General features: G+C 38.4%; 1 protein-coding gene across 4 annotated transcripts in view; it reads left to right on the top strand.

Moving 5' to 3' along the window:
* Positions 1–25,981, top strand: part of LOC122630653 — a 50,262-nt gene that overhangs the window by 2,734 nt on the left and 21,547 nt on the right. The window contains exon 1 of one of the 4 annotated variants that reach the window (XM_043815398.1): positions 10,708–10,779. The exons of the other annotated variants lie outside the window; for them this stretch is intronic. The gene's annotated coding sequence lies outside the window, so the exon portion shown is untranslated. Of the gene's footprint in view, positions 1–10,707; positions 10,780–25,981 lie in introns of those variants that run through there. 4 annotated transcript variants of the gene reach the window in all.

The raw sequence follows: 25,981 nt of genomic DNA on the forward strand, positions 1-25,981 counted from the left end.
TTCGAGCGAATTATATATATATATATATATATATATATATATATATATACATACCTATGTGTGATAATAGGATAGACCGAAAGAGTTTTAATGCGCCACAAGTTCGTAGGTAATTTAAAAAATTCTTTTTACTCCTTTTACGAGATTCTTCAGGCTAATATTTTTCTTTTTTCTTTTTCTTCTTCTTCTTTTTTTTTTTTAGATCGTAAACTTACCAGTTTACATCGTAAAATTACAATGCAAGCCTGAAAAGTTTTTAGAAGAAGAGTAATCAGTTTTTTAAATTATCCGATAAACTTTTGGTTAACTTTGAAACTTTTGATGTAGCTTGTACTTATTGTTATTATTTTTATTTAACTATTCCGGAAGTCGTAGCATTCAGATAATCTTTAAGCTTGTAAGTTCGATCGATGAAAAATATCTCACTCTTCGTCCCTTTTTTTTTTTATCCCTCTCTCTCTTTTTTCGAGAGAACATCTTGAGAGAGGATCCCCTAAGCGGCGAACGATCCTCGGAAGCAGAAAACAATGCCGATGGAAACGGGCATCTTTCCGCTTGCAGCCAAACACAATGCGCGATTTTTACGACTGCCGAGGGAAAAAGATGTTATGGCTTTCTCGACGTAGAGACGGAGAGATGGACGTTTGAAAAATTTCTTTCTCGCTAGTAGAAAGAAAGAAAGAAAGGTAAGGAGAGAGGGGTAAGAAGTAAGAGAGGGAGAAGAGTTGAATCTCTTTTGTGCGTGACCGGCACACCTTTCCTATAAATGTCTAATTCTATCTCAGATATGAGAGTTATTCGTTATTTCGAGTGCATTGTTTCTATGTTTCTCGAGCAAGAGAAGCAAAGGTTAACTAAAAGAGAAAAAAGAAACATTGATATTATCGATACTGTGATCATGTTTTGCTAGTATCTGTTAATCGATTATTTTTATATTTGTTTGAATTTTATTAGAAAGATCAATCTCGCTATGAAGTATCTAATATACATATAAAATATTACAATATTTGACTGATCAATAAATAACGCGTCGATATTTGTAGTATTTTATATAAAAAAACTAGTCATTTTTGATAGAAAATTATGAAATTATTGATTGATCAACTTTAACATTCGCCAACTTATAAACTATCCTAATAAATGCGATCTAATGCAATATTATAAAATAGTATATTAGATCCATACACAATATTATTTATTTCAATATAAAATATAAAAAATTCAAACATATGACATATTAATAAACCCCGATATTATCATAGTTTTGAGAAAGAGAATAAGATTGTATTTAACGTGACAACCCCCTTTGTAAATTTTCTTTAAAGATGAAGAGTCGTCAGAGCAAGAGGGTGAGAGAGTGAGATAGAAAGGGAGAAAAGAAAATGCAAAGAAGGAAGGAGAAAAAGAGAGAAAAGATATAATTCTCGTAGAAGATCGGGATTGTTACGGTGAGAATCCGTTCGAGATACAAAAGAGCGGGAAAGAAGAAAGTTCACGATCCGAGTTAAAGTGCGGGCTGAGTTTGGCCGGAGTGTGTCTAACGGGGCAACGTCACGGCACGTTAACGTTCCGCGAACGTGAAGGGTCTCTCTCTTTCTCTCTTTTTCTGTCTCTCTTTTATTCTTTCATTCTCTTTTTCTTTCTCTCTTTTCGTCGGTCATTTTCCATACTTCGCCGATCAGCAATGGCATATTCGGTTTTTACGTCGAGCTCCCGGAAAGCATTTCATTAGAAGAAGAATCGCTATTTCTTTTTCACCGTTGTATTGTGTATATATGCATGCATGCATGCATGCAAGCATGTATGCATGTATGCATGTATGTATGACTGTATGTATGTATGTATGTATTTATGATCGACCGTGCGAGACTCGTTTGTCATTCACCTGTGAATTTGCATAGGGAAAAAAAAGAATCTCTACGTAAATCGGTTAACCCTTTATAATCTAATTTTTCATGGTATTCTAAACAAAATATTTTATATATGCATAATGAAAAATTTACAGTAAATTTTTTCGAAATAATTAAATGCTAATATTACGATATATATTAAACTATGGCTACGATATATCAATTATACTATACACCAAGTATAATTTGTAATTATAAAATCTAATCTTTCGGATATGAACTGGTGATACTGTAGCGAGCGAAAAAATAAATTAGGAATGCTTTAACAAAAAAAAAAAAAAAAAAAAAGGAAAAAAAAAGAAAAAAAAAGTACCAATACGTGACTTTGAAATTTGCCGCGTGATTTTCGATGGAGCAAAGAACGAGAAAAAAATATTTTTTTTTTTTAAGATTAAAGACAAGAAACGAAGTAGAATCGAAAGGATGTCATCGTGGGTCACACACTGGCCACGGAGAAAGCGTTCGTCCAGTGGCAACGGCACTGCCACTGCTTATTATAATTCCTCCTCCTCCTTGGAAGAGAAGGAGAAGGAGGAGGAGATTTCAACGAAGTTCTCTCTCGAGAGAGTTTTTCGCGCGAACAGCTGTTACTCGACGTTCACAGGGAACGTGTGGCCTCTCACGGATGCTTACCGCATATCGTCGAGGTTACGACGTAAGATCGTTTTGTCTGTCTGGCACAGATTGCCTTATCTATAAACGAGAGTCCTCTCTCTCTCTCTCTCTCTTTCTTTCTCTTTTTCTCATTCTATTTCTTCCTTTTTCTTTCTTTTTCTTTCTCTCTTTTTTTATGTCTTTCTATATTAGCTGCGTAATAAACGTTCCCGTTTCTTTTCAAATAACTCATGCCAATCGGAGAAGGTACTCTTCTAACGCGCATACATTAGATATTTATACGAGCACCCTGGCTAATGATCTACATCTATTTACTTTAGTTATAAATGTTAATTAGTCGCAAAGTGGTTAGATCTAATCTAAAGAATAAGCCAATAACCCACGTAATACTCTTTATTTTTTATTTACTTCCTAGTCTTCTTCATTCTTCTTTAACGAGGGTAGAAAAGTAAAAGAGGAAAAAGAAAGGAAAGATAAATAGGAAGAAAAAAGAAAACAAAGGATAAGAAAGTAATTCTTTTTTTTTTCTTTTTTTTTGTCATTCGTATATAAACTTTTTTATTTTGTTATATATCGTATCCACACGTTTGTAGATACGTTTTTCGTATTTTATAATTTATCATATCGAGGTCAACGTTCGATAGTTTTCTGGAAAATGCGATCTGGTCTTGCGACCTTCGTAGAGATCAGTCGACCGTACTTCATCGCTCGGAATATGCAAAAGGATCAAGGATATGCAGAAGGAGAAAGAGAGAGAGAGAGAGACAGAGAGAGAAAGAGAGAGAGAGAGATTGACTGACGTTTATTCAGCTATAATCCTTTACGCGCGGTTCGTCTCTCATTTACTATTCAGATATTCCAGTTTTTCTCATGGAATTCCAATGGTCGAGATGGTCTTGCTCGCGCTAGTCGACGATCACGAGCAATCGACAAGACTTCGTGCTGAGTCTATAATATCGATTTCTCTCTCGTGGGACGACGAAAAAGGTGACGAGGATATCGCGAACAAAGGGCACGTATCTTGGCTCGTGTAATTGTAAAATTAGTTTCTTTGCTAAATTAATCGGACGAGGAAAGAGCGAATAAAAGGGGCAAGGGAAAGAAAAGAGATAGAGAGAGAGAGAGAGAGAGAGAGAGAGAGAGAGAGAGAGAGAGAGAGAGAGAGAGAGAGAGAGAGAGAGAGAGAGAGAACGATAGAGATAGTGATGGAGATGGAGAGAGAGAAACGAGCAATAACCTTCGTACGCGGAAACGAGACCTTGGCGTGTGCTCGGACCACCATAAAGTCTTACCTAATGTTCGAGAGCCGACGATAAGGACCGCACGAATGGCGAACGATAGTGACTCGTTCGTCGTGCTCAATGGCTCGAGACTTTCACGAACATTCCTCTCCTCTCGAGGAGGAGACTCGCCTTAGCCAGGGGCAACAAGAGCAACGGCAGCAGCACCACCAGCAACAGCAGCATCAGCAACAGCAGCAACAGCAGCAACAGCAACACACCACGGTCCCGTTCATCTTTCGCTCGTATTCTCCACCTGCCCTCTCTCTCCTTCTCTTACTCTCTCGGACACACAGAGAGTAGCTTCTTCTTCTTCTTCTTTTTCTTCCTCTTCTTCTTCTTCTTCTTCTTCTTCTTCTTCTTCTTCTCCTTCCTCTTCGTGTTTCCGCGGGATAGCTTTCAGCCTCGGGATCGGAGTAGGCCTTCGATGATAACAGCGCGAGACGTTCGAGCGGAACACGAGCGGAGATCGTCGCGTCGCATCGCATCGCGGAAGTCCCGTTTAACCTGTCGAACTCCGCTTTACGAGCGAAGGCAGTCTTTTCTTCTCTCCCCCTTTATTTCTCTCAATCCGTTCGCAGACTTTATAATCTCGCGTCCCTCCGGCTCGAATCGATCCTTATCCGTCGCGTACGCATAGCTTTATTTACTTTTATTCGCGTGTACAAGTTACGACGTTTTACTTTGAGGTGAATGATCACGAGGAAGAGATAAATACATACATACCTACGATCATTCTTTACGAAAGCGGTTATATTCGACAAATAGATTTCTTCGTTCGTAAATGGCATTACGCGATAGCTATGTATGTATGTACGTATGTATGTATCTACGTATTTTCTTCTTCATACCTACCTGTTTGAAATGTTTAAGTTCGGAAGATTCTTAGCCGAGGGAAATCAAACGTTGTTCGGCCGGTGATGTGTGTTTACGTTAGAGAAAGTCGGCTAAGATGACGGATCCTTGGAAAGACAGGAAAAGAATTTGCTTGATTTATGCAAATAGGTAATGTACGGCGAAGCTTACGTGTATTTCTCTATGTATTATACATCTGTATATATATTTTCCACCTACCTACCTACCTACCTACCTACCTACCTACCTACCTACCTACCTACCTACCTACCTACCTACCTACCTACCTACCTACCTACGTCGACGAAAGATTCGATTAGGCCGATAGATTAAGGTATTATCTCGCGAACGATCGGTTATCGTAACGTATCTATGTACGAACTAGGAAGCGAATCGTTCGAACAACGCAACAACTTCTATAGAACGTAATGGCCGTTCGAAAAGATTTTTTTTCTTGTCGATCGTTGACGAGCGATGCTACACGAGCTATATATTAAGACCGTTCGGAACGGCTTTCCATGCAATATGCATCGAACCCTGAATACCGGTATTACGGTGTATTCCCGAGAAATGATTATCCTTTGAAAGGATCTGCATTCCAGCAGGCCTCTTTTTGCAAGGTCGGCCTTTATTATTCCACCAGTGGTTGCGTAACATCCAAGCCGATGCCTATATACCGAACGAGAAGTTTTCGTTTTACGAGGTCCGTCTCTTACTGTATTACACGTATGCCATCTCTCTTTCTCAAACTTCTTATCGTTTCTTTTTTATTCATTTATTTATTTCTTTTCAATTTCTTTTTTCTTTCCTTTTTTTTTTTTTGAATAGTTTTTTTTTCTTCGTTTCTTGCTTTTTATTTTTCTTCAACTTGTTTCTTTTTTTTAAATATTTTTTTATTATTACTGTTATCATAATTGTCTTCTTTTTGTATTTATTTTTTTATTCCCATATGTTCTGTCAAATGGAGAAACAGGAAGAGAAGTTGGATGATAGTAGGAACGATGTTAAGGCTAAGGAAGAATACGGTTGGTCATTAAACGAAGGTGGCATGCAAGCGGCACGATTTCTAGTACGTCGCCCTTCGCCAGGATAACGCTTTGGTATGTAGCCACTGTAACGAGGATGCGAATATAATAACTCTGTCATATACGCTCGCACGTATGCTCGCGATATATTCTCGCCAACGTTTCTCCATAAGAATAAGAGAGAAAGAGAAAGAGGGAAAGAGGAAGAGAAAGAGGAAGAAGAAAAGACAGAAAGAAAGAGAGAGAGAGAGAGAGAGAGAGAAAGATAGACTTTTGAAATTATTGAGAAGAACCGGTTTTGAAAATATCCGAAAAATTGACAGCATACGTTTACTTATAAATTCGGAATTAAATTCCACCCACATGGGAAATTTTTTTTTAATTGTCATTTACAAAAATTGCGTAAAAATTTTCTTTTCTCTCACTCTCCTTTTTTCTTTATTTTTAATAGAATCAATGAAATAATTATATATATATATATATATATATATATATGCACGTATATAAACGAAATAACGAACTGAATGTGAGCACGTATCTAAGTATGTAAGTACGTACAACGTCTCTTAGAAAGCTGCAACAACAGTAACAGCAACAGCAACAACAGAAGTAGCAGCAACAGCAGCAGCAGCAGCAGCAACAGCATATATCGCGTGTACGTCTCACGGCTATTTACCCTCGGTACTTAAGGCTCGTTTCACTCGCGGCACGTTACGTTGTTGGCCGTTGGTACGCACATATAATTACGGCGAGTATACGCGTGTAAGATTTCTTCGAGACCGTCCGCAGCAACCATTTCTGTCGGTGAGTCTTGCGGTAACAACAACGATGACGACGACGACGACGACGACGACGACAACAACGACAGCACACCAACAACGTTGCCCATGTTCTATTTCTACCTGTCTTGAACAGATCTCCAAAAAGAGAAAGAAAGAGAGAGAGAGAGAGAGAGATAATGCTCGAAGCTTTTCACCGAGTTTTTTCATAGTATTATTCTAACGACAGAGATCGAATTTCCTAGGTTTCATGATTTTCTTTTTTGTCAATCATTATAACGTATAGATCACACGGTCGGTACCTACTCTTATTCTCGTTTTTTATTTTTAACCCTTTGCGGTCCTACGTCCAGTCCAACTCGACATTACATTTCGTTCACAAGCGAGTCCTATGTGTCTATATACGTATATACGTATATACTTAGGTATCTCGAGTTGCTCGCTCTAATTGTAAATAAGCTATATAAATATATATCGTCATGCATTTATTGGGCCATAAAATATTGAACTAACGAGAAACTATTTGATACGATCGAAAATAATTTGGAAGGAGTTAATAATAATAATCGTAAAGTTTTAAAAAGCTCTTCGGTCTCGTTACCACTAACGTTTGATTCTCCATCTTTCATTTTTATTATTTTCTTTTCTTATTTTTTATCTATTCATTTTTTTTTATTGCAATATAATATCGTTACAAGTTTAAATATTGATTGAAAGAAAGAAAGAGAGAGAGAGAGAGAGAGAGAGACAGAGACAGAGAAATGTTTATAATTAAATGAGACTCTAAGGAAAATTGAATTGAATCGATCATCGAGTCGAAATCACTAGGTTTTACATTCTTCTTTAATAAAATATGCGTATCAAGTTTGTAACGCAATTCGCATACTCTCGCGTGATACGTGTGTTCAGGGATGCGCGAATAAAAAAAAATTTCGTAGCTTATCTTAGAAAATGATCTTGATCCTGATCGCATCCCTGATCAACGGCACGAGTTATATACATACCTCGATATATGATCGTTCCGATCTTTGCGTGAGTCTAACTGACTAATACACGTTCGAAAGATATCTTTCTGTGCGTGTATATATATATATATATATATATATATGTATGTATGTATGTATATACGTGACTAGCACGCGTGAACGGCTTCTGCAAGGCGTTTTTGTGGGATTCTAATCGCGGCGACTCGTTTCGTATTATACGTGTGCCAGATAAATATATGCCTTCCTCCTGTGCTCCACGGACCACGTGCTCGGAATGCCAAGTTTACTTTTACATACTTACTTGACGAACGCGTTACGCCTTCCATTTTCTCTCTCTTTCTCTCCCTCTCCTTCTCTCTTGAATATCTTTCATTTTTTCTCCCCTTTTTTTCCTCGTTTATTCGTGTGCTATCGTTTCTTCCTACGTGTCTAGATACGTACATATATGCGTGTGTGTATATATATATATATATATATCTAGACACACACGTACGTATGAATGTATGCCAGGGAAAGTATAGATGGAACGTCGATTCTATAAAGCAAAGAATGTTCGATCGATTCTTAAAAGGACCTTGCGAGGAACGATCTTGCGTAGGATTTGTCGTATCTATAAGCTGGATTGAGATAGGCCTTGATCCTTTTTTTTTTTTCCTTCTGTTTTTTCTTCTTGATCAACTTTTCTTAATGAAATCAATTTAAGATAGAATATTAATTAATCGATATGAATCTATATATCTCCGTACTCGTTACGATCATATCGACGGCATAAGTGCGTTTAATTGTGACGAACGATAATCGTTATCTTGAAGGAAGTATTATTTTAGATTACACGGTTTTAGATTTATTATTCAGAAGACTCAAGGGTTGGAAAATAGGAAATAAAACATCCACTATGGCTTACCATACTATCGTGGCAACTGGTAGCGGCAATCTTTTCCATAGATAGCTATGAATTCCCATGGGTTCTCGTGAATTCATGGCTACGCCAGGAAATTCACTAGATATATCCAGCTAGTCTATAAGTGATTTAATGAGCGCTCCCGGCGATAAAGAGCGAGATTCCTTCGGTCTCTTGGATAACTTTCAACCTAATTATCTTATCACGGTTAACGTAGCATAGTTCGGAGATCTTTCAGGTGATCTTAATAAAAACTAGACTTTTCTTTTTAATTCCTAGTTTCATTATACTGTTACCGTATTAAAAACGACGTGATTAACGACACACATACAAAAAATAAATGATGAGTATAATATTTGATTAAAACGTCGAAGCCAATAAGAAAAAGATAAGGATAAAAATCTTATAATTAGAATTAGATTTTCAATCTAACTGTCTCGTCGCAATTAACGTAAAGCATAGATCGAGGATCATCTCGAAATTGTAAACAATGATCGATGAACATTGTTTTCTCTTTCTTTTGTTATTTAATTTTTATATCAATTATTTTATCGTACGATCGAGATAAAAAAGAGAACGCGATAGATATTATTTTCGATGGAAAAGAATCAACGAGAAAGGATAAGAACAAAGATCTTAGAATTGGGCCTTCATGTGAAAATCTGGACCGGTTCGTCTTGTTTGAGTTGTCCTCTTGTACCGCCATTCGCGGAATGTGCCGACACGAGAGATCGAGTCTCGGGTCACGACGGACAAAGCGAAAGTGAGTCGCTCGTCTTCCTCTTTAAGCATCCACGTCCACCTCCACCTCCTCCTTCTTGTTCTCTTTTTTTCTTCTTTATCCTCGTGCTTATCTTAGCGATCTTTATTGGTACGTGAACGATTCGATCCAAATGAGTTCGGTCCAACGTCTTCTCCGTCTTCTCCATTTTTCTTACTACCCCCTTTCTCGATCTTCCTTCCGATTTACTCGACTCATTTCTCCACTGAGTCACCTTCTTCTTTTCTCCTCTCTCATGCGGCATAGAGTTTAGAAATAATTGAATCGTAATTAGTTAGCGAGGACGGGAATATCCTTTCGTTTTCCTTCCGAAACGCGTGCAAAGGCAATAGACGTTATAAGATAAATACTACATAGCACGTAGGCAAACATATTACGAGCAAGAAACGATAGGTGAACGGGTATGCAATAAAATGCAGGGAACAATTAATGCCGTGCCCGACGTAAATACGTAGGTATGTATCGTATAAGTTGGTACGTATAAGCAACGTGATCGGTATAAGCCGTATTACCGGCAGTTTAAATCTCTAAGTAATTGCCAATTATACGCATAATAAGCAGTTAAAAGTGAAATTAATTGCCTTTTGCAATAATGAAATCTTATTTGCTCGTCCTCATCTTTAAGTATGAGCGCCCCTTGCAAAAGACGGGAACCATTCGGTCCTATCCAAGACGAAAGAATTCGATTTTCCATTTTTAACGTAATTTATCGTTCTTCCATTTGAGAACGATTCGAAGAGACCCTAGACCTTCTATAGAGACATACAATCGTATTTTTTGTCGAATCAAAAGAGCTATAATACTCTTCTTCTTCTAAACGTAGTGAATCATCCTCCTATCTTGCGAGCCATTCACGGAATGCAAAGGGAACAAAAGCGAAAGTGATTCGATAGGAGGAGGAGGAGGAGAAGTGCGTAAACGGTCAACTCGTCCATGTATTTGTTCATCCGTGGATAATAGCGTGGGTGCGAAATACGTTTCCATTCTCGAAAACGTTGCCGAACATCGTCTAAGTTTTGAAAGGAAGCTGATTGCGATATCGAGTACGAGCGATTGTTTCTCGAGCGAGTATAACCGAACATTTCGTAATAAACTGAAAGTATCTATGTGCTCTCGTATGAAATTGAATTTCGCGAAACGACGGCGTAATCTTTGATGATGTTAAAAAATGCGATTGGAATCGTTCGTCGCGACGTTGAAAGAAAAAAAAAGAAAAACAAAAAAAGAGGAAACACATGAAGTGAAAACACAACAAAGAATGATATTGATCCGCGTTACGATCGTCGCGTAACAATGTTTTCCTCGTGCTCGATTATTGTTTGTAAACTTGAAAGGACGATATCGATCGACTCGACCTATGTAAGGTGATACGTCGTAGTTTGTATTATTCATAAATGATAATTCACGATCAGTCTCAATGTGTCGAGCGAAGCGCGAGTACGTACTCCCTCTCTTCTCCGGTTCGCGAAAAAGAATTTAGTGATTCCATTGAACAAGAGGAAGAAGGTAGACAGCGTGGAGGAAGAGGACGAGGACGAGGACGAGGACGAGAACGAGGACGAAAAGGAGGAGGAGGAGGAGGAGGAGGAGGAGGAACGTTGTTCTCCAGTTGAACGAGAGCGATAAGCCAAAGAAAAGGAAAGTGAGGTGGGTCGAGTTGAATCGTATCGAATCCGTGAGACCGTGTCCTTGGCCTGCGATCGGCCATTCTCGATTCCGATACTTGGTAGTACCGAGCGGATTATTGTAACTATTAAAACGTTCCTCGTCATATCGAATTTCTCATCGTGACGTTGGTTAGATCGTTTTCCGTTGGTTAAATTCTTTGTTCTTTAAATTTATCACTTTGTACAAGAGAAAGAGAGAGAAAGAGAGAAAACAAACTTAGGAGCTTCGATCAGACGAGCGATAAAATTACGTAATCGTTTTCGTTATTGTTCATTGACGAGATAGACCGAAGGTGATAAGAAAAACAAAAAAAAAAATAAAAACAGAAGAGAATATTCTCCTTCGGCCTCCGACATTGTTATTACTTACTTACTTACTTACGTAGCCAAGAGATTTGCGTTGTTAACAGATCGTTTCTGCTAGTGCGCGAACGCATAGACGCTAGTCATTTTCAAAGCGTTCAACGTTTCGAAGAATTCATAGATTTAAAACGTCTTTAAAACTTCTCACAAGATGGCAAGAGTAAAATGCGGTGGTAAGTCGGTATGCACTTTCGACGATGAATTTACTGCGAAATATCTGTCGGGTTGGTAGGAGGGGCGTTATAATTCGAGGCTTCACGGAATAACTAAGCTTTCGCTCGGGGTTTAGGTTTTAATTAACGAGGCAAGGTCTCACGACGAAGCCTGCCAACTTCCTTGAGAACGGACCTGCCATGGCATTGTAACAGTGCGTACTTTTCTCTCTCTATCTCTCTTTCTTTTTGTCTATCCGTCTCTCTTTTTCTATATGTTTACTCTTTCCTTTCCCTCTTTTCCCTCGACTTTTCACCTATGCGTAACGTTTCTTTTTAGAAGACGCATGATTTATCGGGACGGCGAATAATAATAAGACGTGAATAATAATAATAAGAGACGACCTTGCGCATGCAAGGAGAAAGTAGATCATCGTTCGACGATAATCGATGATCTCTCAAAGCAATCACGTTCGAATGCCTCTCTAATTCGACGAGAGATAAGACATAGGGAAAGAGAAAAAGGGAAACGAGTTCTTGCTTTAAACCCAAATGGTCAGTGATATCGAGAAAAGAAAAGAAAAGAAAAGAAATGAAATGAAGAAAAAGAAAAAGACAAAAAAAAGAAGAGCAGCGAGAAAAAGGGGAGAAACAGGCGGAAGGAAAAGCTGCTGTGCAACTTTCGAACGACGTTTTCGTGTTCTCGCGAGGGACAGGTGACACAAGGATCGTTACCTTTTTGGGAGGACGGAGAAGACTCGTTTCTTCTTAAATGATAATCGAAAACAGTGATCGAATCTGTAATTTATTTATTTATTTATTTATCTATCTATCTATCTATCTTTTTCTTTCCATTTTTCTTTTTTAACGCGAATACTCGTTCAATTTTTATCGGCGCGAAATGAATTGCTACGTTGTTGTTTCTTTATTTTTTATTCTTTTTTCCTCTGTTTTTTTTTTTTTTTTTTTTACTTATCCATCAGATAAGTACATTAGACGAGGTGTTAAAAATAATTAGACATATTTCTCCGCGTAGTTGCATCATATTTGTTTTCTTCTTCTCCTTCTTATTCTAATCTCTCTCGCATCTCGTTAAAAAAGGTTCACGAGCTCCTCCGTGAGGATTTTAATTAAAAGCAGAACATCTGGAATAAAATAATAATAACGATAATCGGGATCTCGTTGAAAGGTGTATACCTTCTTGTTTTCTCATCGTCTCAACGAACGAGCTTACTCATCGTCTTACAGCATTCGTATAAAATTTTTGTTTCTCATTCCTTTCTCGGGGGACGATTCGTTCTCGGCTTCTTCTCTCTTCTCTCTTCTCTTTCTCGTTTTCGTTCTGTCTCAATTCTACCCTCCGGTCATCGACGATCTGGGTCACAATTAAGAAGAAAGCCAACGCCGATACTATTAAAGTTTATAATGGAAGTCCGCCAAGGACTTTCTCGTTCGAAGTGCGAAGTGTTGAGATACGCCCATTTGTAAGAGAAAGAGACAGAGAGAGAGAGAGAGAGAGAGAGAGAGAGAGAGAGAGAGAGAGAGAGAGAGAGAGAGAGAGCGAGAGAGAGAGAGATAGACGGACACGTTATGTCTCGGTTGGAAAGTTTCTATACTTGTTCGAGTTGGTACTGCATAAGAGAAGTATATTTGACGTATGCAAGCGTGTGAGAAGTATTTCGCCTAGTTTCCGTTCTCGGAGGAACTGGACCGTCCAAGCGACTGAACTCGAGAAAATCTCCTCTCTAGTTATCTCCCTCCCTCCTCTCCTTCTTTCCTTCGTTCCGCTTATTTCCTTCTCTCTTTCTCAATTATCGAATTCTCAGTTTCTTTTTTTCTTCGGTATGAAAAGAAATTCGAAAATCTTTTTAACGAAGAAATAGAGAAAAAGAGAGAAAGAGAAAGAGAAATAAATAAATACGTTTAAAATGAGGTAATAGAGAAGGGAGATCGGAAAATTTGATAGACATCTCCGAGACGTTTCAGTGGCTCTTTATTAAGACGTGTTAAGTAATGGGATTAGAAATTCATGAGGAAAGTAGAATGGAATTTATATCTTCTCACGTGTTTTACGATCGTAAGTAAACAAGGCGGATCGCGAAAGTTGGGCCTCATATTTTTATTTAGGTATTCATATTGCGTTTCGAATTAGATCCGTATCTTTCACCGTGTACATACGTCTTTGTACGTTTTTAAGATCGCTTTTATAGCATTTAGAAAAATTGCTAATAAAATTTAATATAAGAGATACGGCTATTAATTTCTTTTTTTCTTCTTCTTTTTTTTTTTCGGTATATTTTATCTACAAGCAGTCGTTAATGTATTCATTATATTCTTGATACGTGGAAGGAAAATTTAGAAAGAGTAAAGTTTGATGTAAAATGTATGTCAACGAATATTTTTCTATTTTTTTTTTTTTTTTATGAAGAAATTATTATCGATATATTAATTATATTTGCGATAGATTAGAAAAATTGTTTTGTTTAGTTGAATGTTTTTATGACGTTTAGAATGTTAAAAGTATACTTGCCGACGAGAGTAAAATTTCCTGTAAAAATTATGATTTATTCTATGTTTTTCTTATCTCTGGTAAGAGTTATCAACGTGTTAATTATATTTTCAGTAATTGGAGAAGAATTGTAGCATCAATTGAAGTTTCTAGTTTGATTATCGTCTACTTAGCGGTAAGAGTCGAGGCCATCCTTATTTACAGTTACGAGGAAGCTCGCATATAATGTCTAGGGTGTATTGTGTCAAGTTGCATATTACGTGTATACGCAGCGCATTTACGCGGTCTCTCTTATTTATGCTTTTATGTTCATAGATATATACGTATACAAGAAGCGAATCGTTCAGACTCGAGAGCACCATATGATCAGGTAATACTCGTAAGAGGACTGCTACGTTGTCACGAGAAAATAGAATGGAAAGTCTTTTAACGAGATATCGTTCGATATACGTACGAGAAATCTTCCTACCTGTCGTAACAATTTATTATTTAATCGTAGAACGATTTAATTTATTTATACTTTCGTATACATTTAAGTATAATCGTTTATTAATATCCATCGATCTTTTATTCTAATTATATGATCGATTAAATCATTTAATGAGTAACTTTATTTTTTTTTTTTAATTTTAGGGAAGATATATATATATAATATATATTACTTATTAGTTACAATATTTAATATTAGAATATTAGAATGTAAAAATATTTGAAATGGTATAAGGTATCTGCAGAATAATGGTGTAAGGTAAGCGCAAAGTAAATGCGAAATAAGCGTAAAGTAAGCGCAAGGAAATAACGCAAATAAGGAAGTCGAGCGAATGTGCAATAATATCAATAAGCATATTGACGATATAGTTTCTACGTGTTCGCAACGGGTAAATACGCGAGTTAATTAAGTACACATTTCGTCAGTTTACATTTCACGCTGTAGAAGGAGGAAGGTAAACATAAAAAAGAAGGCATGACCTCGAAGTAAAGCGAAGGTTAAAGTTTCATTAGAGAGGGAGAGAGAGAGAGAGAGAGAGAAAGAGAAAAAGAAAGAGCTACATCTTATTTAGTTACTTATGCGGAACACGATAAGGCACGATCCGTGCAGCTGTAGGTACGATCCTGTTTGCGCTTTGAACGATTCGCTTCAAGTGGTCCTATTTGTTGCAAGGACATCAATAACAAATAACCTTGACTTTTACGTGTCTCTTCAAACCAACATCAGAGATGGACGATGCCTCCAACAATTATTTTTTTTCTTTTTTTTCTCTCTCTCTCTTTTTATATTATTTGCTTTCTGTTCGTACGTACAAAGGCGTCATATTCTTTCTCCATTTAATACCACCACCATCACCACCACCAATAAGAATAACAACAACAAATAATAGCAATAGTAGTAGTAGTAGTACTATTACTCTTATATATACTATAAATTTACATTTACATCTACATAGACATGCGGTCGTACACAAGGAATAGCTAAAGTTCGTGATAAATTGCGACTGGAAAAAGGAATATAAGGTGGCCGTGGTTCATGGAAGATTATATTGCATTGAATCGGCCGATTTTTCATTCTCGAGATTATATCGAAAGGCTTGAAATTCCTAAGCGAGCGAAGAAACATGCCGCGGCAAGTGCCTTAGGCGTTGCTATCCGACCACCAATGAGGGTGCTTGGAGATTAGACAAGCCGGTACTTAGAACCTGTAACGAAGTCCGCGAGAACGAGGTTTAACACGCGAACGTGTTGCGCTGGGTCACGTAAGTCGAATTCAAGAATCTTAACGGAGATCGAAGGAGTTCGTGTTACCGATCGAAAGGGTTAATTACTAGGCCAACTAGCGCCAGCCAACCTGTAACTCGGAACGTTCTTGAGATTTTTCTGTTTTAGTTAGGATCGACCTTACCTTATTTATTTTTTTTCGTTTCCTTTTTCCTTTTTTTTTTTTTCAACCCTCCATAACACTCCATATTATTTTTAGCTCGTGTAATTACTTTTATGTTACATACATGTCTATATTATTTTTAACATTAATATAGTATAATTATTACATTAATATAATTTTAGTGCATCTAATAACATGAACAAAAATTCGATTATAGAAGGTAAAAGTTTACGTTCGCGTGTTGGTAATAGACATTGATACACGCGCATTGTCGCCGATAAGTTTATCAAAATGTCAAAAAGGGATAATGTGTGTGTGTGTGTGTGGAATAAGGACTTGACTTAAAAAAAAATTGTTTATCCCTTCGTTACGAGCTTTTGCGTGCACGATAATCGTATCGTTGAATTTTTTTCATTATGTTAAGTAACTTATCGTTTACCTCGAGGTATGAGTTAGAGACGAAGGATTTTACGATTACAATTTTACGATTTCGTTAAGAAGAAGAAGAAGAAGAAGAAGAAGAAGAAGAAGAAGAAAGAGGAGAAGGAGGAGGAGGAGGAGGAGGTGGAGGAGGATCGTTGAGAAATCGCACGTGTAAATACTCCCTATATCAGATTAGTGTTTTCGTTTGTGGTACCAGTGAAAGCTTAAGACCCGTGCGAATAAAGCTGTCGCATCTCTTTCTCTCTCACACACGTATTCTGGCTCTTTTTCTCTTTCTTTTTCGTTCAAACACGCTCGTAGAAGTAATCCCAACTGATATGTAAATTCTTTTAATGCCGAGAAACTCCCTCTTACACGTATGTGCGATACGCATAATCCTTATTGAAATCGTTGCGTATCCTAGTTATAAAGTAAAGACTATGCGATATAGATGGGGGATAAGATGAGAGAAAAATAAAGATAGAAAGAATAATAACAATAACAATAACAATAACAATAATAATAATAAAAATAATAATAAAAAAGAAGAGTGGAAAATTTGTAGTTAGAAGAATTTAACGCTACTCTCTTCGACGACTCTTTAAAAACGTCGTTCTTAAAGCTCGTTCTTATGCGTTGTTACATTATTCATTAGATAAAGCGCATTGCAAAAAAGATATTTTAATAACGACGATAGTTAAACAATACTTTTTCTTTCTTTATCTTTTTATCTACTACGAGAAGGAAGAAAAAAATTGGTAAGAAATATCGATCGACGAGACGATAGCGAAATAAATCTCGTTAACGAGATTGAATCCTTGATCATTTTCTCGTATCTCTTCGTCCCACGTGCGTGTAATTAAGGATCGTTTCTTTCTCTCTTTCTCTTTATCTTCAGCGCGAGCAAATATTTACCCTTACGACCTATCGTCGATAGAACACGCGACTTGCTTACACTTTCGCTCACGCGGCTCGACGGCAAGCTCGAGAATTATTTCATGTTTTCGACCCTCGACGTTTACTTATTAAATACAGAAGTGACCTTTGACGCCATATATAACCCATAATGTAATAGAAACGCACGCGGCAAGGAGCGCATACAGGTGGGCAGGTATTCTCCTTATTGGATACACACGTAACTCTTTACGTCCGTCCGCCTCTTTTTGTCCATTCCCTCCCTCCCTCCTTCCCCAATTCCTCCTTCTCTCCTCCTCTCTCCTTCCTAAACCCTTCCCTGCTCCTCTTCTTCTTATTCCTTTCTTTTTTTCTTCATTCTTTCACATTCGACTCGCATCCCTGCGATAAAACTGATTTACTCGCCCGGAGAGGTCGACGCAGCTGCGCTCTGATATATGCAGCCGAGAATCTTCAAGGATCTTTTCTCTCTCTCTCTCTCTTCCTCTCTCTTTCTCTCTCTCCTTCTCCTTCTGCCGTCTACGACGAGGCAATTTAATTTATGACCAAAGTAGTCATCAGCGCGTGCCGAGTGAATAAAAGAGCGGGACTGCCGTGCCGCTCGAGAAGAGAAACCCTTTTCTTCCTACCTACCTACCTACCTACCTATCTTCCTTCCTTCCTTTCTTCCTTCCTTCCTTTTATCTTTCTTTTTCTCTCGATCTCTCGAGGTCCCGCTCGATCTCGTCCCTTCTTCTCGATCGGTTCCAACGAGATTTAATAATAATCGATTATCGAACTCCGAAGACACGAAAGATTAAGACCGGTCGGTTCTTATAAGTCACGATAACGCGACAGATTATCGAGCTACCGGGTCAGAGAAATGGGCCATTCGATAAGGTTCCAATTATAAATCGATTTAAACTTTAAATACGATTGACTTTTCGGATCGATACTACTCTCCTCCAAAGGATTGAACGGTTCTTTTTTTTTTTTTTTTTCTTTTCAATTAACGATGGATTTATATTTCTCTCGGAGTCGAAATGATTCGATCGATCAAATGTATCGAATGTTCTTGTTCGTAATTTCTTTTCTTTAACTTTGTTTCGTTTTGGTTTCTTTTTTTGTGATGGACACAGTTTTTTTTTTTTTTTTTTTTCCCCCTACGAAGAACGAAAGCACGCGTTTTAACGATTCCCTTCGATCTTGGTAACGAGCTTGAGCGAAGAGAGGAGGAGAGATCGTGGCTTCCACCGATTAGTTGGAGCGACCGTTCGTAAAGCAATAACCGAGTAGGAACGTTGAAAATCGTTGAACCGCCGGCTGCTAGAAACAGGCCAATAAATAAGCGGCCAGATCGGCGCAATTATGTGGCAGATTAACATCTATGACCAAGGTATACAGTTACATTGGGCGTATACTTCGCCTTCTACATACATTTCTACATACATTTCTACGTACATACTAACATACATACATATATACACATATATACATACATACATACGTACGTACATATACCGTATTCGCGAGATACAAATGCAACGCGTTTACGTGCTTCCATACCTACTGCGTAATGCTATTTCTGCCACACTTCGCTGACCACCGTGTATACATATATGTGTGTGTATCTGTGTCTGTGAGAGAGACCGGCTCTATGCAATATCGCACGTAAGAACTTTGGTATTCGGTTGTTTGCTCGATAGACTTCGAGCGAACGAGATTTCGAATTTTCCCGCGAATATCACTAAGCTCGTCTCGTCTAAGAAAGTGATAGGTCGTGCGTGATAAACGATTTATCTTTAGAAAGAATCATTCATAATTCATAGAAGATGATTTAGGATAAAACGATTAATCACGCAAAGATCATTCCGTTAACGATCTCATTTTATTTATATCGGTCAATGTATTAATTTAACGATATACAGATAGATAATTCTTCTCGTTTAATGACGTAAGAGAAGCCTAAGCTACCAACCATTTAGTTATGCTAAAACACTTGGTAATTTCCTTCAACGTCGAAGATATTCGAAGAATAGGGGTATTTAACGGGCGTTAGACGTTCTTTCTAATCGTCGATTAAAAAAAAGAATGTGTCCACTCAACGGAAAGAGTAATAAACGTGTTCTTCCTCTTATCGCTTTTGCATAAGTCACTTTCACTCTCGCTTACTTTCGATCCATCGACAAGAAATCACTAACTCTACACATTTTATTCTTTATTTTTTTTTTTTTTTTATCGGTTTTTATACTTTTACTAGAATTATAGACATTCGACGATATACGTGCATCTTTTCTCTCTCTCTCTCTCTCTCTCTCTCTCTCTCTCTCTCTCTCTCTCCAAATACATATATCCCTCTCTCTTTATTATATCATAAATCGTTGAAATATTATCCTCTAGCAATTTCTTTTACGATCGAAAAGTATTCGTTATTTAACGCTATGAAATTTGACGTCTCGCGTTTATCTGTAATCTAAATTTAGATTTTTTTATATCACTCGAAGAAGATCAAGCGTCTTCCAAGGTTTCGATAACTCTCGACTACTCGTTTTACTTCCAATATTATTCGTCGACAAATTCGACGACGATGACTACGATGACTACGATGACGACGACGACAACGACAACGACGACGACGACGACGACGACGACGACGACGACGACGATACTTTCACTTTTTCACGACGATAGGAATCGACCCACGCGCCTGATATAGCCGAAGAAACGAAGCGTCCGAATGAGAAGTGGCACGAATCCTTTCTATCATGCGTGCTTAAAATAATAAACAATGAATGCGAACCTATCCGTTATGCGGGAAATTCTTAATTAATGAAGAAGAAGAAGAAGAAGAAGAAGAAGAAGAAGAAGAAGAAGGACGAGGAGGAGGAAGAGGAAGAGAAAAAGGAAAAGGGAACGTACGAAGCTTATTAATATCTTTCGTCAATTTTCGACGAGTCGAGTCGCGAATAAAGTTAAAAACGTTTTCTTCCATATTTCGTCTTGTTTCACTTGGAAAGAAACCATTCGACTTTGAAATAGTTTAGGAACGTGCGTGTACGTATGTATCTAACACACGTACGTACGTACATACATATATAGATAGATACATACGTAGAATATATATACGTAGAGTTTTTCTCGAGGCGAGGCAACGTAATAGAAGGCGAACGTATATCGCAATAAAACGCAAGAACTCGCGGCAGTATGACGAGCTTTCATCGCGATACTACGAAGTCCACAGCGAGAAGGAACGAAGAAGAGTATCTCGTCCTTAAAGGATCGAGGAGAAGGAGAAGGAGGGAGTTATGCCAAGCATTTGGCCATAACAGAAGAGAGTTCGCGGTAGAACAGGCGGGACAATCAAACCCCGAGACAGGCCGCCGTTAACGGCCAAGCGATAGCAGGAATTCGCTCTTTCGAGCCGTGAGAATCTTTCGATGCACTTTTCCAGAGTTTCGAAGCGAGCCAATCTCGTTCGCTCTCCTTTTCGATTGTGTGTGTCTCTTTCTCTCTTTCTCTCTGTCTCTCTCCCTTTCCTTTTCCGAGAATAGAGATAGCAGATACTTACTTACTTACGAACGAACGAGTTTAAGCCAATAGCAATAAAAATAATAATAATAATAATAATAATAATAATAATAATAATAATAGTCAAATAATAAATTCTTCATGCGATTAGAAATATCTTGAAAACATCGAAGATTTCGATTCCCTTCAGTTTTCTTTGTTTTCTCTTTTACTCGTTACCAACGAAGATTTTTTTTTACTGCGTTGCCCGTTAAAACGGAACGGAAACATCATTTCCGAATATACTTAGTTATCTTGTCCGTCGACAATAGGATTGATCGTTCGAAAGAGAAAGACCGAGAGATCGTATTTTATCCGTGAGACTTTACGACTAGGATTGTTTCGTCTCGGAGAAATTTGTGTCATTGAAATATTCTTTCATTCGAGGTATCTCTTTGGAAACTAAAATATCTATATATATACATATATATACACACATATATATATATATATATATACGCACACGCGCAAATCTATATATAGAATCTTTAGGATAATCGATCGATGGAAATTATTTATGAAAGGGCCTGTAGAGGGCGGCCTTAGGTGCGAGCATTATGGCTTGTTTGCAGTGGCGCATACCTTTGCGGACCCAACTCGCATAAGCCGCGCAGTTCTTCGCGAGTGCCTCGTTTCTCTTCTCTCTCTTTCTTTTTCTCTCTCAATCTCTCTGTCTCTCTTTCTTTCGTTCTCTTTTCTTCTTCGGTACGTCCTTCTCACTCTCGCTAGAGAGTCGGATCGCACGTGAGCACGCGAGAGAGGAAAAGGAATATGCTGCTCGCCGGCTAGAAGGCATAGGATTCACGGGTGTTGCGCTCCCGGCTTTCATTATTTGTGAGTTAGCACAATACCTACGTGATTACGTACTTACAACGGTGTACCATCGTTACTCCCTCTCTCTTTCTCTTTCTTCTTTTTAGTTACTCGCCCGTTCATCGTTCAGACCGAAGTTTGCCATCTTCGGTGATAAAAGGACTTAACTGTACGCTCTCGTTTCGACCAAATACGAACCATATTATTTTTCATAATCCTCGAATCAAAAAAATATTAAGTGTTTAGTCTCTTCTTTTTTTTTCTTTTTCTTTCTTTCTTCTTTTTTTCTTTTAATCCTTCGCACGTTCATCGTTCAGTGATAAAAGGGCCTAACTGTGCGCTCTCGTTTCGGTCAAATAAAAATTAAGTATACCTTTTTTTATTTTATCGCGGTAGAATGAAAAAATATTAAATTCTGATTTCTTCTTTTTTTTTTTTTTGTTTCGTCTAATCGTTCGCTCGATCATCATTTAAACGATTTATCATTTCCAGTGATAAAAGGACTTAACTGTTCGACCTCTTATTTCAAACGAGTACAAATCGTCAATTTTTGTATTGTTCTTGAATGAAGGACTATCAAGAGATTCGTATTTTATTCGTTATATTCGGAGTCGACACTTTCGAAGCAAATCAATCACTGAAAATTACGCGGGTATTACAGGTTTTAGGGGTCGGACATATATTTTTTTGCGACTGCAAAAATAAGACGGCGATGCGAGGTGACTCGTACGTACGATACTTACTAGTCGCAGATGCGCGTGCGCGTATGCGCGTGTCTCGCGAAAGAAGAAACGATAAATCTCGCGGAGATAAATATCTTCTTGCTTCGGCGTGGCAGGGAGAGAAAGAAAAAGAAGAAGAAAAAAAGTAGTAGTATTAGTATTAGTATTACTACTAGTACTAGTAGAAGAAGAAGAAGAAGAAGAAGAAGTAGAAGTAGAAGTGTATGTAATACGACGGAGGAAAGGGTAGATTCGATAAAAGAGAGGGATATTTGAAAAATCACTACGAATAGCGTAGCTACTCCGTGCGATCTCTTCTCTTCCGTGTAATAAATTCGCAGAACGGGACGTCTACGAAACGATTCGCGATTATCCTTTTCATAGTAAGCTTTCTTTCATTTTCCTTTTTCTCTCCTTACTTATCATTTTTCTTTTTTCTTTCTTTTTTTTTTTTTTTTTTTTGAAAAATCTCCCTACTCTTCAAAAGAGCAAACAATCGATTCGAAGTATACCGAATCGTTTCACTCGATTTTCTTCGTTTTATCTCTCTCTCTCTCTCTCTCTCTCTTTCTCTCTTTTTCGAGAACACACATCGATTATACACCGCGAGAGAATCGAATCGTTTATGCGGCTCGCGTTCGCCGACCAAGTCATTATCATTTAACGTTGTTTCATCGACGCCATCGAGATCGGTACGAAGCGAAAAGGACTTTTTGTCGAGGTCGCACGCACGAGCTTTGTAAGAGTCGAGCTCGCGCTGTGTTGAAGGATCGCCTGGAGCGGGTAACTCGTTAATTTCTCGCTAAGCGGCGGCATCTTCCGATGTAACCCCCACCGGTTGACAACGAGCACGGAATTCTTAATCGCGAGAAGACCTTTTCATGGTACATATATCATTATATTCGAACTCGATTATCCCACGTGTTGGTTATCGCTAAAGTTGATAATAGAGAAAGAGAAGAGAACTTCTCTCGCGGTTCGTTCCTGGCAATTATTCGATTAGGATCTTCGATCCTCGATTGCGAACCGTTACCCTGTTCGCCGCCTCGCCGTCTCCGGAGTATCCTCTGCCGCATTTCTATCTCAACGACGTCGTCTAACTTTAACGACGACTACGATGTGCTCTTCTTTGTCACGGTGAAAACGTTGAACGTCATTCTGACTTTCCAATTTCTCTGAAAAAGCGATCTAATTCGAGCGAATGTTAAACCATCAATCAAATCGTCTTTGATATCGGAACATCTTCGAAACATTTACGGTATACACCTACTTTGCAAAACGTAAAACGGTCAAACATATTCTTTACGATAAGAACTTTACGATCGGGACTCGAAAAATAATTCTCGCGATATAATAAGAATAATAATAATAAAAAGAAGAACGACAACAACAATAGCGACAGTGACCGTAACCGCGACCGCTACAGCGACATTTTTTTCGAGATATACGAAACAGCTGTTCGATGTCCTATTGCTAGAGAGAGGTCGACGAATAGATAAATGAAAAAAATAGAGAGCAAAGAAATTTCGAGCGAGCTGCGAAGTAGAAACGGACGTTAGGTAGGACGATGGATAGCATAAGTAGTAATAGAGTACGCATGCATGGTCCAGCTAACGAGTAATGCTGTGTTAGTAGATTTCATACGTGTATGTATCTCCAAGGTAAATACACGCACATGTACACATACACACACACATGTATATATATAGATAGATAGATACATATGTAGGTACTACGTAGAGAGGTTCGCTCGAGAAACGAGCTAAAAGAAAAAGCACGATCGACCATCAACAGCCGCATCGGTGCACGGCCGGAGAATTGAAACGAACGAGTGGGTTCTCCGGTTACTAACTATATCCCTCTCCGATTCTCTTCATCCCTCCCTCCCTCTCTCCATTTCTCCCTCTTTCCCTTTATCGATCTCTCTTTCTCTCTCTCTCTCTCTCTCTCTCTCTCTCTCTCTCTCTCTCTCTGTTTCTTTCTGTCCCTCTCCCCCACATCGCGGCTTTCCTTCCGCATTCTGAAATTCCTCGAGCGCAGGCGATGATTTCTAATGGCGCTGGTGCACCCCGATCTTTTCCGTTTTTCTCTTCGCCCTCTCCTCGTTTCCTTTCTCTTTCTCCTCCTTTCTTTCTCCCCTCTCTGTATCTTTTTCTCTCTCTCTCTCTTTCTCTCTATCTTTCTTTCTAATACACGATCAGAGCGTTTACCGTAAAACATAGTAACTCCGATCGTTCGTCTACCTTTGCAGACACGATTCCAATTTATCTGTCCAGAGTAATCTTCATATTTCTAAAAGAAAAAAATTACACGTTATGGATCATAGTTGTGTGCGTACGCGCGCGCGTATCTTCCTTTCTTTCTTTCTTTCTTTCTTTCTTTCTTTCTTTCTTTTTTTCTTAAACCTATGTAAAATCCCTATAGACTACGATTTACGTCTCTTTCTTTTCCGGAAAAGATTCGAGTTTCTTCGGCTTCCTTATTTGGATTTTCTTGGAAAAACGACGATAAAAGATCGCTGAAAGACTTTCGATGTATCTTTACGTTTAGGGTCAGGCAAGCTCTCGCGGCTTAGATCGAGGAGTAGAAAGGAGTTTGGAATCGGACTCTCTCGGTCGATTGAATTCTCCGCTTGGTTTGCGTCGCACATGCGCAACACCTGCGCTCTCGAACAAGCGCAAGAGAGAAGTTAATGGGTGCGCCGCGATGACGATCATGACCACGACCACGATGATGACGATGACGATGACGATGATCATTATGATTATGATGATGATGATGATGATGATGATGATGATGATGATGATGATGATGATGATGACGACGATGATGATGATGATGATGATGATGATGATGACGATGACAACGATGGAAGAGGAGGAGGAGGAGAACGTTTCTGTACTGTACGAACGCGGCTGACCCAGATGCCTCGCGAATAAAACTCATCTGGCAACACCCGTTCTTGACATCCTTGGACCCGATAAGAGAGGACGAGAAAGACACCAAGGAGAGAATTTCTTAGCGATCTTTGCGCACTTCGAACGATTCTCGCAAATGACTCTTCTAGCTCTTCGTTCCTCGATAATATTATTTACTCCGAAGGAACGCGATAATACGATAAAATCGTTCGGAGAACTTGAAAATTTCTTTTTACCGAGCGTCCATCCTGAATCGTCGATCATTTCCGATTCGTTTAACATTTTTTCTCTTATTTTTTTCTCTCTTTCTTTTTTTTTTCTTTTTTCTTATTTTTTTTAATATATATACAAAAATCGTGATCTTAAAAATTCGTTCTTAATTATAGATATGTACGTGTGTGCGTGTGTATCCTTAACATACATAATAAAAAATGGTTAGTTCTCGCGTGCGTGAATTCTTAATTACTAAGAAGAAGAAAAAGAAGAAGAAGAAGAAGAAGTAGACGATGGGAGTTGTAAAAAAAGGAGGCGAGTCAAAGGGTTAAGGCCGGAACATTATCGCGGGTAAATGAAAAGGCTGAAAGGTCGCAACGAGTGAAACTCATCCCATGCCGTTTACCTACCGACATCCTTGGGCCCGATAAGGGGCACCGAAGAATTTCCTTCCAGTGCAAGGCCTGGAATTCGAAACGCGCACGTCTCGACCTACCAAGAGATAGGCCGCTTGTTTACCAAGAAAACGCAACCAGTGTGACTTTCCACCGTGACTTTTCGCTCGAAATTCAACCTTCTCTTCCTCCTCCTTGAATTTAATTGGGCTCGTTGCAGGGATTGAAAGTAAGTATACATAGGTATACTACTTGAAACGAAAGAGAGAAGGAGAAAGAGAAAGAGAGAGGTAGAGAGAGAGAGAGAGAGAGAGAGAGAGAGAGAGAGAGAGGGAAA

The sequence above is a fragment of the Vespula pensylvanica genome, chromosome 7, assembly GCF_014466175.1.
Source record: "Vespula pensylvanica isolate Volc-1 chromosome 7, ASM1446617v1, whole genome shotgun sequence".
Classification (NCBI taxonomy): domain Eukaryota; kingdom Metazoa; phylum Arthropoda; class Insecta; order Hymenoptera; family Vespidae; genus Vespula; species Vespula pensylvanica.